Below are 14,811 nucleotides of genomic sequence, written 5' to 3'. Positions count from 1 at the left end.
TAGCTCCACTTACGCATCTCTACTAGCCCATTTTTTCAGCCTAAATGACCCCTTTCCTCAATTTCAACATTTTATCGTTTTGGAAACCCTCAAAGCTGTTTTAACCACTCATTCTCTCGTTTTACTTATTAGGAAGGCATTTCCGTTTTATCTGTTACGTATATGAACAACTTCTGAAAACTGAATAAAATTTCTCCAGTATTATAATTTGAGATGAAGATGTGCGCCGAGAAAGTTAGTTACGGAAAATAAATAGACAGACATGCTTTTACAATGTTCTTAACACTTTGTCATTCTTGTTATCACAGAACATGCTCCGTTATTCAGTATTAACTGTATAAGTATCCATAACAGGACTTCAAATTCCGAATAACAATATCCAATGTTTTTCTACATTATTAGAGGCTTTCGTTTATTAAATTTTCTGTTACTTTACTGTGTAGCAGTATTATTGTAAATGTCGTATCATATTTAGTAATAACCGTCCATCCAACTTTATCTTTAGTGCTTTTGATTTTCGTGGATTTTGCTGGATTGTTCATGTATTACCCGTTTAAAACATACACATGATATATAGTCCACAAAAATATGTTCATGAGAATAGAAACGTGTTTATATTGTTATACATTTATTTTGTTTTATTTTTTTCAGTTTCGCGCAAAGCTACACCAGGACTATCTGCACTAGCTGTCCCTAATTAAACAGTGCAAGACTAGAGGAAAGTCATCACCGCCCACCGCCAACTCTTGGACTACTTTTTTACCAAGGAATAGTGGGATTGACTTTCACATTATAACGTATCCACGGCTGAAAGGGTAAGCATGTTTGGTGTGACGAGGATTCGAACCCGCGACCCTCGAATTGTACAAAGACCAAAGGAACTCGTCCCCGGATTCCAAATAAGAACGGGTAACCTTTTTAAAATTCCAAAAAGAACTGGTACTGAGAACCAGCAATTTTAACCCTTGGCTGTACAGCATAATTTGATAGTACGTATTAAGTTCACCATAACACCGTAAATATCTGTGTTCTAATATGCATGATATTATGTAATCTTCTTTTCTAAGCAGACCATCTGGAGCTTACTTCTATACAGCGCGATTTAGACTGTTATAAAACTTAACAATAATAGTTTTGTGTAAAAAGCAGTAGTTGAAGATATTCTAGTGACACTAGAGCATGTAATAATCTGTTTCTTCACTTTAAACTCAGTTTCCCTTTGTTTGCTTTGAATTTCGTGCAAAGCTACACGAGGGCCATTTGCGCTAGCTGCCCCTAATTTCCGATGTAAGACTACAAGGAACGTAGCTAGTCAGCACCACCTACTGCTGGCTCTTGGGCAACTCTTTTACCAACGAAAAGTGGAATTGATCGTTACATTATAACACCTAAACGGTGAGTGTTCTCCTTGATACTTTCAATATCAGTTAATAAGAAGTAATCATTTCATTAGAGTAGATTTTTTATACATCTGAATTATATGTAACTGTAGAAGCTCTGTGTGTGTAAGTCTGACATCAAAATGTCGATACACTGGTGCAACACAGACTTATGTCTTATATTTTATGAGAAGATCAATGACTATGACTACCAGTAATTACGTACGTAGGATACAGTTTAACATATCAGAGAGTTTTATAATTTATTTTCCACGTTAGACATTTCGTTTGTAAATTTTGACTTAAGGATGAGACATCATGTATTTACTACGGAAAATGGAACTATATCAATATTGATACTTGTAGAGCATAAACATCATTAGAACGATATAGTCATGTGACTTTTCAGAAGTATTTTTATTCGATCTTCAAAATGAGCCAAAATACATTGTTAGATTGAGAAATCCTATTATAGCACGAACGTTTGTTCAAATCGCAAATTTTGGTAAGTGGTGATATAGAACTGAAGGAGCTGATATTCAGGGTGAGCTACACATTGAAGGACACTGCGTATTACTAAAGGAACGAGTTTTGCTTTTCACTTGAGGAAAGGGTTTTCAGAATTAATAGTTCCATTGTTATTCTTTCCAGTGTTCAATGCTATGGTAGACTAATAAAAAATAATTAATTTTTTTTTCTGTAATTACACTCTTGTAGAGACACAGCGATTGCTTTTTGACTCTGGAAAAAGTTATTTATTTTTTAGGCTTGTGGTTTTAGTCACGTAAACATTATTACTTTGTATTGATTTTGAGGTCGTTATGTAAGATTTTTTTATTGTTTGTAGCTCTAATTTGTTTTGCGTAGCTTTTTGCAAAGAAGTTCTCTTAATTACAAGTTCGAACCTAAATATATTTTCAGATTTATATTTATAACCGGAAATAATTATAAACTAATGTAATTAGTAATAAAATGAAAGTATTTTTAAGTGTCTATAATTTCAACAATTGTACAACTATTAAACTTATAACGTTAAAGTTAAATAGTAAAGATAGATAAAACAACAAGCACTTATTTGCTTGATGTTACAGGTTATGATTATTTCCATTAAATTATTTTTTCAAATGTTTTATTTTTTTACGCAATACAGTAGACTGTGTGTGTGTAATTTTGTAGTAAAATCCTATTGGTCTATCTGCTGTGTCCGCAGAGGGTAATCGAACCCCTGGTTTTAGCGTTATAAATCCGATGACTTACTGCTGTCCCACCAGAGTGTGGTATATTCAACCATTAAACTCTCAATCAGTGATAATAAATCATGAGTACAAAGTACACAAACTATTGTTCGAATTATCTTAATTGTTCAACTGCTAAGAAGACAACCTAATGTACGAAAAGATGTGGAATCATGTGACGTTGTTTTAACTGAATGTCTGCAGATGAGACAAAACACATAAATCTAGATTTGTCTTTTAGCTTATTTGATCCTGGTCACTGAGCAAGAATCATTCTTCCTAAACCTTTTGACTGAAGTGCTAACTTATTCTGTGCTCAAGCCAGATTTGCTATTGTTTTGTGGGAGTTTTCTAAATCCAGACCAGGAGGAGGCAAACTTTCCAAAACTGCTTGTCTGTTTCTCTTTCCTAGATCATTCATCACTCGATGGATGAAAGAATCATCATCTCGACAAGGTTGTAGTCATTCTTTAGAACTGGCGGCTCGGAAAACGAAAGTCCAGACTGTCCAGCCATGGAGTTGTGCGGGAATCACGAACATGCATGTATATATACAACACACTCAGTGGTTGTTAGTAAGAAAAGATCAGGCCAACCAGAATGAAACTACACACATGGCTGCTTATAACGTCTGGAGCAAATTAAAAAAAAAAAGGAGTTAGGTGCAAAATAATATGAAGATAAAAACTACCAGCTTTTTTGTCCAAGTTCTATATGTTATTAATCACCACGTAAAGGGAAAAAATGGTTTAATTTTTTTCACATAATAATTGGTGCCTATCTAGTGATAAGTCTCACCGAGACGTAGATTAGAGGAGAAAGAAAGTTGATTTGATTGATTGTGTGGAATGAAGCACAAAGCTACAAAATGGGCTATCTGTGCTATGCCCACCACGGATATAAGAACCCTCTTTCTAGAGCTGTGAGTCCACTTGGGGGTTGGAAAGAAGGACAAAGGTGCTCGGTGTTCTTATGTTCACGTGTTTCGGGGATTATTTAGACTTAAAGAACTGCGACTGCGCTAGCTCAAACACACACTTAAAATTATGTTTAAATCAGTAAAAAACTGAGTTATACGGGATTGAGATTGATAAAAACGAACGTTCTTTTAGGAAACACGTAAAACAAAAATACGCTGCATTTCGGTCGGTGGAACGTCTTATCGTTTGGTATAAATGTGGACTTCCTTCTACGCCCAAACCGTTACGTATAATAATAAATGTTTTTGTTTATTGTGGTTCTGTGGCTACTGTTTTGTCAGTAAAGTTTTATTTATTTGTAGCAAAGTTTATTCTGGAAGTTGTACTTATTTGTATCCTAAAATTCCATGGAAGCTTGGTGTGTAATACTAGAATACAACTAATATCTAGCTTGAAGCTAAGTGTGAGGTGTTTAGGTGAGTACTGCATTTAAAATCTCTGATAATAAATGCTTAAGTCACAGAAGTATCGAAACATTAAATCAACATAAATGATCACTTGTGTTAAAGAAACACGAAGGAGTTTTTAATCTCTGCTACAATGGATAGCAGAAGTCTGTGGGACAACATTGTTACATTGCAGCATGCCTGGAATATTATGACAGCGTAACTAGGGCCTGACAAGGTTTCATTACTTTCAGAAATAAACTGTGGTCAGTCTAATAATTTCCAGGCACCTTTTCTTATCTTTGAAACAATTTGTAAGTTCCATCTGTTTGAAACATTCCTTCCAATTCTTCAAATAAACATTGTTGAGCTACAAGCCTGAAACGTCGATCGTACTAAAAACACAGACAGTGTTAAAATTCAAAGTGTTGTAAGGTATTTTTCTCAAATCCAGAGCATTGTACGAGCTCCTCTGAGCTAAGAAGAACTCTATGGTTTGTTTTGAGCCCAACAACGCTCTAAATTCTGTTCTAAGTGTTATACGGTCGGTTTTTGTAAGGTATTTTTCTAAAATCCAGAGCATTGTACGAGCTCCTCTGAGCTAAGAAGAACTCTATGGTTTGTTTTGAGCCCAACAACACTCTAAATTTTGTTCTAAGTGTTATACGGTTGGTTTTTGTAAGGTATTTTTCTAAAATCCAGAGCATTGTACGAGCTCCTCTGAGCTAAGAAGAACTCTATGGTTTGTTTTGAGCCCAACAACACTCTAAATTCTGTTCTAAGTGTTATAGGTCGGTTTTTGATCTCTAGAGCATTCCAAAATCTACTATAAGTTTCAAAGTATTGTCAGCTCTGTCCTGCACTCTAGAGTATTGTACAGTTACAACAGAAAGTGTTCGTACCCCTGTGTCCCGAGTCGTTAAAAAGTATCGCGATTAGGCTAATAAACATATATTATATTATAAATATTATACTAACGCATATCGACATAAATTTTTATGTAAATTAAACAACAAATAAACTGTTTATAAACAAATAACCAAAAATAGGAGGAGCAGAAAGTGAAAGTGTTCGTACACTTCAGAACGTGTGAAAAAACTGATATTCCCGAAAAATTTTGTTTAGTTTGGCGAATAAACTACACTATACCATTCCAGAACTAGACACTGGGTTCATAATTATTGGAATTTAGCCAGCAAAAAATGTACTTCCGGCAATTTAGCGCCGTCTCCGTCATTATCTGCTTGGTCATCATGGCGAACAGGAAACAACTGTCCAGTGATTTAAAAAACCGAATTATTGTAAAATACAAGTCTCGTGTGTCTTTTTCCGATATTGCTACACAACTTAATGTACCAAAATCTACTGTTCAAGCATAATTGCCAAGTTTAAGCTTACAAGATCAACTGCTAACCTCCCTCGTTCCGGAGACGCCCCACCAAAATTCCAGAGAGAACCAAGAGGAAGGTTCTCAGAGAAGTTTGTAGGAACCCTCGTTTAACATGCAATGACATACAGAAATTGGTAAGGGAAACTGGGGTTGAAATAAGCACCTCTACAGTTACGAACATGTTTCGCTCCTCTGGGTTCAAAGCATGCCGTCCTCGTAGAACTCCATATTTAAAGCCTGTTCATTTAGAAGCACGATTGAGGTATGCAAGAAAGCATGTAGATAAACCCTTTCCCTATTGAAAGAGTATTCTTTGGTCAGAAGAGAATGAATTCGAGCTTTTCGGCTACAATGATGTTCGCAATATTTTCCGTAAGAAGGGGGAACGAAATCTTCCAAAGAACACCGTCCCTACAGTTAAACACGGAGGTGGATCGATCATACTATGTGATTCCTTTAACTCTTCTGGTGTAGACAGCCTTTACCGCGTCAACGGAATCATGAAAAAAGAAGAGTACGTTGATATATTAGGCACTTATATCAAGAATGATGCTCGGAACTGAGGCTTGGGCATCGCTGGATCTTCCAGCACGACAATGACCCCAAGCACACATCGAAATATCTGCAATCCTGGATGCAGAGGAACCATATAAGCGTTGTGGTGTGGCCAGATCTTAACCCGATTGAAAACGTTTGGCGTGAGTTGAAGACCAGGGTTCATCAGCGTCATCCGAAACGCAAGAGTTGGAAGCCTTCTATAAAGAAGAATGGAAGAAAATACCAATCGAGTACTGTCAAACGATCATGGAGGGCTATGAGGAGAGATTGCGTCAAATAATTCACCTGAAAGGCTACACAACTGACCATTAAAGTAGACGCACGAACACTTTCTGCCCCTCCTATGTTTGGTTATTTGTTTATAAACAGTTTATTTGTCGTTCAATTTACATAGAAATTTATGTAGATGTGTGTTAATATAGTATTTATAATATGCTGTACTTTCATTATCCTAATCGTGATACTTTTTTAAGTTATGAGGAAAAACTACTCACGACGCAGGGGTACAAACACTTTCTGTCGTAACTGTAAGGTTTATTTTGGTTTCCAAAGCACTGTTAGGTCTGTTTTGAGATCCAAAATAGTGTTGTAGGCTCTATTTACTAAAATATTGAAGATGTGTTTGTGGCGTACATACTGACATCGAATTACGCGACTTGATTAGTAACGTCTAAATAAAGTACTAGTATGGAATAAGACCGCAAATTAAATCTTTGTCTTGATGTTTATCTTGATAAAATTTTAACATTGTGAAATCACTTGCTCTTCTCTGCCAGAATACGTCACATTTAATGCCGGGTCAACATATAGTGTATTATACTGAATTATTATTGGATACGTAATTCTTTATCACCTTATATAAATGTAATGTTTACTACAACTGATGAAAATTTAAATCATAGTTGATACAAATATTGATGTAATGTTTATAGTTACTGTTACAAGTAATTCACAAGCTTCTTTGATCATTTTGCATGTTATGCTCTCTGGGATCACTTGACACAATGCTTTCAGTTAGTGTTTTAATGTCCACAGAGGTTATGTAGGAATACAGATATGAAATTTATCACAAATGCCTTGTTACTGCAATACAGGTTTCCGGCACTATATTAAACCACGTGTTATTTTTCCGATATATTTTTGTTTTAACGTTCAAACTCGGTGTGGCCTGATGGTTAGCGTAATCAGACTGTGAGTCTGGGGGTTTACAGCTCACGGCTAATCGCCGCAGGAATGGGTTCTATGCTTCCGGGCGGTGGGTGCGCAGTATGAACGACAGTCCAATCCCACCATTCGCTCATACAAGAGTAGTCGAACAGCTGGCTGTTGGCACTGTGGACAAGCGGCCTTTCTGTTATTGTAACAGTTCAGAATTAGGGACAGATATGCGCAAACAGCATCTTGTATAGCCTTACGAGAAATTTCTAAAATAAAAACAAATCAATAACAATCACAAGTCAGCTTAATAAAAAACACATGAACGTATGTACTGCTTCTCATACAAATAAATTAAGATAATCGTGATATTTCTGTCAGTCTTGTTTCTGTCAAGACTATTTCAGTCTCTAGTGATTTATTTTATATCGCAGAACATTCACATTCTGCTAAAACTTCAAGTAACCATTGAGATTCTGCGTACGATTGCGAGAAGCAATACAGAGTTAAAATATTTAGAAGAACCAGCTGGTTGGTCTATATAAAAAACTCCATAAAGATAACAATTTCAGTTGTGAGTTAGAAGGTTTAGGTATAAACAACACACGTATCGACTGACGACAGTGATACTGGAGCAAGCATTAGGTTCTCGGGCTTTCAATCGTTTCTTCCTTCTTACAGCAAAAGTAAATGGTTATGACACTATATAAATTCTACCCTTAAATTTACAATGGCCATACTCCCACTTCCATTTTGTTTTTATTTCTTCTTTTCATCACATTAACTGAAACTTCTAGTCCTTGCCATAAACCTAAAATATTCGTTTAAAAATTGAAGGAAAACTGAACGCAACCGAATTCTTTTGTCAGTGTATCTCTTGAAAACATTGAAAAAGTGTGCGCTAAGCTTAAAATACGTAATTTTATACGATACAACATTAAATTGGAAAACGTAAAATATCAGACGAACATAAAAAAGTTATTTTGAAATTTAAATCAAAGAACATTTCAAATTTATGTAGAGTAACCAATAATTATATAACATTCCTGTTTTTATATTTGTGGCAAAGCTGCTAAGACCAATATCCCGAAGTTTAATTTACTAACGAGAGAGAAGGGAGCCAGTAAGAAGCTCTCTGGTTCTCAAAGTGTACGCTAAGGAAATGACTGTTACTGTTATAATGCACTTACAGAGGAATAGTTCTGTTGTACTATATAAATATGAACTTAGATGTGTAGCTTCAGAATTTAGAGTTCTCTACCACAGAGCTAACCTGTGCCGGTCTATATAGTTGATAGTTTTCTTAAACATAAGATGGGAACATCGCACTGGAAGTAGGGATATTTCAGTTCAATAGATATTTGCTAGACTGTTATTCAAATTTCATCTTGCTAATAGAAGGGACAGCGCTTGTATGTCAAGTTGCGAATTGAAAAGTCCACGTTTCACACCACAATACCCTAAGCTTTAACACGCTCCGCATTTACATTTATGGGTAGGTTATAAGAATAACAGCTATTTAAAGTAAAATAACAACTTAGCAGCTTTTCATTTTGAGCCGACACTCTTTGTTGCGAATGTTTCAACTATAATATAGTGTACAGTTTTAGAATGCGTTTGATTACTTAATGTTCATGTTTACAATTGTCTAGCAGTGATTGCCCTTTCTCTAACATTCACAGGGTTGGGTTAATAAAATCTGCTCTGACATTTTAAGATTTATGACTTTAACACATGTTCACATTTAATAAATTTAATCTCTACAGGTATTGTTTTCATTAATGTTGGAGTTATGAGCTATTTAAGCGGACGCTTATTTGTTAAGATATTAAATTAAATATCTGCATAAATCCAAAGGTTTGCCAAACAGTCATGACCACAAAATCTAGAATGATGTTTTTATTAACATCAACGTTTTCGTTTTTGTTGTTCTCAAGCATGAACGAGAGTTCAACGTGTCAGACTATGGATTTGTGAGTTTGTTGTTCTCATCACGATACCATCTCCAAAGGTCACGCTCCGTATTGGGAGTCGTAGAAACGTTATAAGAGTAACAGTCAAATCCCGCTATTCAGTATCACAATAATTGGTGGTGGGTGCTGTTAGCTAACAGTCTTCCCTCTAGTCTGTTAGTTCAAATTAGGGACTGCTAGCGTAAATAATTCTTGAGGATTACGTGCCCGCTATAAGAAGAACGGGAGTTAAAACATTAGGCTTTAATAGTAGAAAATTATTTGTAACCTCCATTCTTCATTTAAACATCGAAGCTCTTTCTTTGTTTGTTAAACATAACTATAAGAAGTTATGAATGAAGACGGTAATAATATGTCAATTACACTATAACTACCATATTTAGTGCCGATGAGATCTTTCACCCAAAATTGTGGCTTGTAAGACGGCTAGGCCTGAAATTGTTGTGGTTGAGACGCTTCTATGTACTCAATTGGTTGAATAATAACTGTTTCGATGAGTGTAGATTACGTTGGCGGACTGCAATTTTTAGTGTAGATTAAGTTGATGCACTCTAGTTTTATCAATTAAGTTTTTACACATCAGAATTATGTTTATGAATCTTATTTACGTCAAATATGTTTTTTATCCTCAACATTAATCCCCACAGTAGCACAGTGGAATGTCTACCTAAAAGGGTCACCTACTTCAACCACTCACACCACAATCCAGTAGTGTGCTGTCTGTCGGTGAGTCAGCAGACAGTAAAATGAGGTCACATGCTTAGCGTTGCAATTTTACTGTCGTAGGTTAGTAAAATGTGCGCAGTAAATTTATGTTGTTTTTCAATTATTCTACAAAGGAAAGATAGAACAGATTGATATCATTTTATAATTATTGTGCAAAGAATAAGACAAAATAAATTTATTTTCTTATTGCTCTATAAAGAAACAGAACGGAGGCGAAAAAAAACAGAAGTTAATTCCACCTCTAATAACGTCTGGTTGGGTAATTCGGCTTCAGAAAACAGAAATATCCATACGAAATCAAACATCCGATCTTGACTACAGTCAGTTAAAACTAAACTAAAGTAAACATGTCATCTATTACATTATCTGAGCATAGCAACTTACTTGCTATGTTGGTCGATAATTCAGTAAAAACCAGGCACGTATTGGAATGCTGGGAGCTTGTTTATATTAATCTAATATAATCAGTCAGTTAGGAGGTGTAGAAGAAATTGACTAATGAACTTTTCTTGTTTTATACCTTATCGATCTCTCAGTAACTCTCTTTTCTCGTTCTGCGATAGAAAAGCTAATTATGTGGGCTCTACTTCTACATTCCAACCCTCAGGCAGCCCTCATACAACCAAATACTCCATACATTTATACAGCACACAAACCCAGAGCGCACAGTTGTTAAATAGACTTGTCCACGCGTTCCGATCTCTATCTAATAAAAAAGCAACAAAAGAAAACATCTACTTTTCTCTACCGGCAAATATGAAAGTTAATACAGACAGTTATTGTTTTAGATATGTTCTACTATTGATTCAAAAATTTCGTTAATAACCTGTTATAAGCTAAATTTTACTGTATTCGATGTTTAATTGCGAATAAAAGGTAGTAAAGCTATTTGTTTGAACAAATTGTGTCGGTTGGAGCTGGAATGAAACAAAAGCTCATGCTTTACCAACGTAGTTATTTATTAATTAATTCATTTAAGTACAAACTTCCGAAGATGATTTTTGAATTATCTCAAAATAAATTTTGTTTATGTAGCCAGAGTGATTTGGTTTACAATGAGGTTCACAGTGATCAAATTAATAGCAAAATATTATTATTGTCAATACGTTGAAGTCATGGTTTGGTTTGAATTTCGCGCAAAGCTACTTTAGGGCTATCTGCGCTAGCCGTCCCTAATTTAGCAGTGTAAGACTAGCGGGAAGGCAACTAGTCATCACTACCCACCGCCAACTCTTGGGCTACTCTTTTACTAACTGATAGTGGGGTTGGCCGTCACATTATAATGTCCTCACGGCTGAAAGGGCGAACATGTTTGGTGTGACGGGGATTCGAACCCGCGATTCGAGTGCCTTAACCACCACCTGGCCATGCCGGGCCTGAAGCCATCGTTTACTGGTAGCTTTTAGAATCAATTCCAAGAAAAATTCAAGTTACATCTCTTCACTCGTCTAGTGACTGCTAATGTGATGTTCTGGTGTGTTATGCTCATCAGTTAACTTCTTCTTATAACGTTTCACTGCTCTAGTTTTATTACTTTACAATTATATTACACAATCTCGCCCTTATTGTCTTCTGCTCTTTTCTTATTCGTGCTTTTGGGTTAAAAGCGAAGTTTTAATTGTACAAAAATAACAAATGTTATCGAAGCTTATTGTTAATATATCTTTTCCGTTTTAAGAATGTGAACTCAAAATGATCGCTGTTTTAGAAAAAGCAAAAGAAAAATTAAAAAGTATAGTGCGAAAATTATTCAAGTTGCAATAACAATTAGTGGATTAATGCTAGTGTATTGCAGCGCCACCTTACGCTGATTTTATGAACTCCAACATTGATTAAATATAACTGACAAAAGCACTGAACTCATCACGAGGTGATTCAAATAAGAATTCCTCTCGTGAACAACTTCGTAAAGTGATGTGAATCATTAATTCTAGCGTTTACAGTTTCAGCAATTCCTGAAACGCTATGACGTCACGATACCTCGTGATCAGGAATGTTCATTGATGATTTTCATGAGTCAGTAAAACTAAACCATTTTTAGACCTCGCTTGAATAGTCATAAGGGTTTTTCCAAACTGCCCTTCTAATTTTTCCTTTCTTATATAACCCTGATCAAAAACCGAAAAAGAAAGAAAAAACTTTACCAGGGTGAATTCAGTAAGCTTCCAAGAAACATAAAAATGCTTTGTTTAATTTAAAGCTTTGTTTATTTGTTTTCTTGAATTTCGCGTAAATCTACACAAGGGCTATCTGCGCTATCAGTCCCTAATTTAGCAGTGCAAGACTAGAGAGAAGGCAACAAGTTATCGCCATCCACCGTCCACTACTGGGCTACTCTTTTACCAACGAATAGAAAGATTGACCTTCACATAATAACGCCCCCACAGCTGAAAGGACGAGCAAGTTTGGTATGGCGGGAATTCGAACCCTCGACCCTCTGATTACTAGTCGAGCGCCCTAACCATTTGGCGAAACTGGGCCTAACAAAAAGAGAGAGAATCTAAACAGATGGAAAACGAAGATATGAAATTATCAGTGTATTTATTCCTTTAGAATTTTTTGGGAGCTTTGTCATTAAACATTTTTCATAAGTTTTTTTTAATTAAAAACATTTTTGTTATACGTACAAATATTTCATGTCAAATGTAAAAATAAATTTATGAGATTTCTTAATGTTAAACATAGGCTTAGATGATTTATTGGTTGTAGTTATTGTACATAAAGCTACACAACACTCTGCCTGTGATTGGTATTGAAACCCTGTTTTTTAACGTTATAAGCCTTCACACCTAATTGCCGTTGAGCCACTGTAGGTGGGCTGAATCAGATAGAAAAATATATTATTTTGAGAACAATAAGAAGTAACTAGCGATACACTATTATCATTTATTTATTTCTGGTTTTAGGTTATTTAGTAAATAGTTTATATTGATTCTTACTCTGGTTAGTTTAACTGTTGTTGTAGAAACGCTGAGCATACAACTTGCTTGCTCACCCAACCGTAACGCGCGAAAAGTTCGCATGGTGTCACGTGGTTATGTGCAAAATGAGTCACATTTCCCGGTAGAACAAGGGATGGTATTGACTATCGTCCTTCTCTGTGATAACGCGGCTGAAACGGCACCTGCAAAAGTTCAGTTTTGCCTGGAGCTTGCTTTTATTATTGGTATACGAAGTGAACAACCTCGAAGCTAAACACGGTTTTTGTCTCTTCGTAAACCGAACAGAAAGTTGTACACGTCATTCATCCTAGAACAATTCCATCTTCCAAACAAAAGCTGCTGTAACTGATCGTTCTTTAACGTTTTCTCTCCAGTATCTACCTATAATCTATTACATAACATTAATAAGAAGGGTGCCGTACAAAGACCAAGAATTCATTGTTTAATAAAGAATTTAAATAATATACTTTTATTTAACAGCATTATGGCAAAACATTTTTACGAAATCACGTTGCTTTATTCCAATTACATTTTTAATACATTAACAAACTATTATTTTATATTTTTTCCTAATTTAGTTTAAAGCGTCTGACCCCGGTAGCTCGCTAAACATCAGGTTTCAGTACCTGCAGTGGGCACAACACAGATAGCCCATTTTATAGCTATGTGTTTAACAATAAACAAAGAAACCAAAATATCAATTCACAGAAAGCTGACTTTTGAAATTGTTTAGAACTAAGAAGATCCAACTGTAATCCACAAAAAAATTATTTTTCTCATTGTTTGTTTAGAACTAACAAGATCCCACTTCAAACTACAGAAAGCTGATTTTTGGCATTATCAAGAACTAATCTGATCCAACTTTAAATAGAATGCTAACGTAGTTTTAGTTTCCCTCAATATCAGTATTCGGTATTTATAATGAAAGCTGAAAGTTCGGTGATGCATCTAAGCGAAACGATTTTAGTTAGAAGGTTAATAATAATGGTTGGTTACACTGATGAGCACAGCAGTTCAAGCTGGTGGAATGTTTCATCAGGTAACCCTATGGTAAGGAATTTTGTTTACGATTTAGAAAGAGTAAAAGGTGATGGAGTTAAGGAAGTATATGTGGAAACACTCGTAACTATATACATATAATTATTATATAGTTTCCAGGAAGCAGATGTAGTCTTCTTTCATAATTATTATAACTAACCTTAGAAACCACAGTAGCTATTTCTTTTAATATTTGAACGTTCACGATTAGTTATAATGCAACTTTTATATTTACTCACCAAACACGAATAGCAACTCTTTAGTTACTCACCAAACTCGTCTGTATCAACTTTTGTATGAGCGATTACCTGAATTATTGGAGGTATAATTTAGAATGTAGTGTTTGTAATTTCAGTGTATACTTATACACTTGCATACAACTCTTTATAATTTCTATGCGGCCCGGCATGGCCAAGCGTGTTAAGGTGTGCGACTCGTAATCTGAGGGTCGCGGGTTCGCATCCCCGTTGCGCCAAACATGCTCGCTCTTTCAGCAGTGGGGACGTTATAATGTGACGGTCAATTCTACTATTCGTTGGTAAAAGAATAGCCCAAGAGTTGGCGGTGGGTGGTGATGACTAGCTGCCTTCCCTCTACTCTTACACTGCTAAATTAGGGACGGCTAGCACAGATAGCCCTCAAGTAGCTTTGTGCGAAATTCAAAAAACAAACAAACGAAACAAACAATTTATATGTATATTAACTGAATTTGGGAGAAAATGTAATAATATTTTTACTGTGTATTTTGTTTACTTTTAGTAAAGCACAAAACCTACCGAAATCCGTTTTTTGGCATTATAAGTCCACTGACTTACTACTGGCCCCAGTGGCACAGCGATATGTCTGTGGACTTACACTGCTAGAAACCGGGTTTCGATACCCCTGGTGGGCAGAGCATAAATAGCCCATTGTGCAGTTTTGTGCTTAATTCCAACCAAACAAAACAAACAAGACTTACCACTGAGCCACTATAGTGTATTTGTAGATGATTTTAAAAACAAGAATTGTGCAAAATGTGTTGTTTCGTTTGGTAAAAGGTTAATATTGTT

General features: G+C 35.5%; 1 protein-coding gene across 1 annotated transcript in view; it reads left to right on the top strand.

The window, feature by feature from the left end:
* Positions 1-14,811, top strand: part of LOC143249367 (uncharacterized) — a 141,676-nt gene that overhangs the window by 111,176 nt on the left and 15,689 nt on the right. The window contains exon 5 of the transcript XR_013027744.1: positions 652-815. The gene's annotated coding sequence lies outside the window, so the exon portion shown is untranslated. The remainder of the gene's footprint in view (positions 1-651; positions 816-14,811) is intronic.

Source organism: Tachypleus tridentatus, chromosome 4 (assembly GCF_004210375.1).
Source record: "Tachypleus tridentatus isolate NWPU-2018 chromosome 4, ASM421037v1, whole genome shotgun sequence".
Taxonomy (NCBI): domain Eukaryota; kingdom Metazoa; phylum Arthropoda; class Merostomata; order Xiphosura; family Limulidae; genus Tachypleus; species Tachypleus tridentatus.
This window is presented reverse-complemented; position numbering and strand designations above follow the sequence as displayed.